Source organism: Apis dorsata, unplaced genomic scaffold (assembly GCF_000469605.1).
Source record: "Apis dorsata unplaced genomic scaffold, Apis dorsata 1.3 scaffold_295, whole genome shotgun sequence".
Classification (NCBI taxonomy): Eukaryota; Metazoa; Arthropoda; class Insecta; order Hymenoptera; family Apidae; genus Apis; species Apis dorsata.
In genome coordinates, this window is record NW_006263570.1 from 1,286,161 (window position 1) to 1,288,788 (window position 2,628).

Sequence of the window (2,628 nt, forward strand, 5' to 3'; positions counted from 1 at the left end):
GTTTTCCCTGTTTTCAAACAAGGCTATAAGTGTCCACCAGAAAATGCTTAATCACTCGAGGAACCGGCGGATATCCCGCTTTATGCAAACCATCGGCCAAGTTCTTTCCACCAGCGTGCACGGGGCTTTATTTTCTTTGCTCCTCCCCGTCCGACACTCACCCCTTCTTTATTACTCGTTCGTTTATTTCTCTCTCGCTCCTCCATACCGGTCTCTTCGTCGGGCCCTCTTCTTGTCTGCGACTCTTCGCCGATCGTACCCTCCCCCTCTCGTTCTACTTCCCTCCTCCCTCCCCCTTGATCGCGCCCCTCTACCCCTGTCCCATAGATAGAGGGCAACCTCGTTGAACTGGCTGACGGAGCAGGTAGAAACGAAGGTAAGGTGCCTTCATTTATATTATAATCCCCTCTTTCCCTGTCTCGTTCTTATGCATCGAATCCAAGCGACGTGGCCTGCCGCTCACAGATCCTCTCGCATCTTCCCGTAGCCGCAACTCCTCTCTTTGACGTTCCATTTCTGACGTTTATTGGTCCTGCTTTTGTTTCCCCGTTCCCCGTTCGTATATCTCCCTCTCCGCCAATTCTCCTCCCTTCCTCTTCTCTCCAACTGCTCAACTTCCGCCTATACTCTCCCTCTTAATAAGATGGTACAAAGCTATCCCGCGGACAAGCTATTCTTTTGCGTACTTTTTTCCATCACGGATTGGAATTGGAATTTGTTTTGCTAGTTTAGTAATTGAGCAACGATGGTTCGTAGTGTGATGGATTGAAATTGTCGAGCATGATGATTAATGATCTGGATGAAAATATGGATATTTTGGGAAAATATAGACGCAGTGGTTGGATAGAGATAGATTCAAAAATTTGATTTTACGGATTATGAAAAAGTGTTTCTGTTTTATTCTCATATTTTTTTAGGTAATACTTATGTTTGGATAATTTTATTTCATAATTATAGAATACAAATTAAAATTAATCTTTTCACATTTTGATATATGTGCAATTCAATAGATATTTTAAATAGTATATTAAACATTAATTTATTTGGCTTTGAAAAAAGTTGAATAAGCTAAGTAACTTAATTAAGTAGATCAATCAAAATATTGTTTATTCCACATAAAAATTAAAGAGTTTATTTTAGTTAAACTATTGCACCTTACAATTTTCATTTTGAGAATGATTAATTATTATTCTTATCCTAATTATTATTCTTAACTATTTTCATTCAAGATATGCTTTATGTCTAAAATGAAAACTTATTCATAAGAAGAGTTTTGCAAGTATATTGTATTTACCTGTGATTTATTTAAATCACACGTGTGTGCTTTAGAAATAGAACAAAGGAAAAATAAATCGATTAAATTTTTCAACAATTAGCAATGTAGCGTCTTTCTCATACCCTATATTCTCTCAAGCATTCATTCTCTTCTATCTCCCACTCATTCTAAACACATTCTGTCACCATCCAAATTTTTAGACGTCCACGCATTCTCGTTCACACGATAATCTCAACCCTGTCTCTTGAATGAAACTCAACTATTCAACTCACAAACATTAACATTCCTACAAACAAATATTTCTTTCAACCTGTTTCAAATTTTTCCCAATCCAATTTTTCGCAAATCCATATATTTCCACTTCACGGCGATCGACAAGTTGATCGACCAACGTTCAAAGTGCATTTGCCTCGCCGAGAAAAATCTATCAATGAGCGAAAAAAGATTCCACCTCCCTCCCTCCTATAGTAATTCTTTCATCAAATACTTACTTACTCGTTCGTCCATGCGCGGAGAACGCGAATCCCTGGAATAATTATAATTCGCTCGGAAATCCGCATCGGTCCAGACGCAAACAGTTTCGAACGCAAGTTTCCGCGATTTTTCACTCTTCCACCCCCTCCCCCTTTCCCCTCCGCAGATCGCCATAACGCCGCAACGTCATCACGATAATATGTACGCGGTAAACACTGACAATCGCAGACATCGGGGACAGAGACGGAACGAGAGAGAGACGGGATGGCGGGGATTGTCGCGAGGGGTGGCGAGGGGTAAACGCGTGTGAGAGATAGAGGGGGAGGAGGGAGGAGGATGCGCCGCGGAGGGATGGCCGGAAAGAGGGTGAATGGAGAATGGAACGAGAGAGAGAGAGGGTTGGAAAGAGAGAAGGGAAGGGAGGGGTGGAAAGGGGCGCGAGGTGCACGCGATAGAACGCGTAAATGGAAGCCAGTGGTGGAAAGCAGGTATTCTCGTTGACGAACCAATTCATTATTATCCGGGATAAATAATGCGCTGTGTGCCTTGCGGTAACGGGAATTGTTCAATTTCCACATCGATGTGGTGCTCGCATAAACTGTGCACGGACATCGTTGCTCCGCTATCCCTCCGATATCGGGCGTGCCCCAAACCTTTAAATAGATCCCGCCGCGTAATTATTGCCGCGCCGCGCACTTCCAAAAATGTAAAACGCTGCCGGATACATGGGTCGAGGGGAAGGAGGAGGAGGGTGTGTGGAGAGAGGGAGACGAGTGGATGCACGACCGAGTGACGAGCATTGTCGATGAAAACGAGATTAATTAGCGACGCGCCGCATTTTCTAGCCCCGGATCTAATTTCTGGCCGGGGGCCGGCCA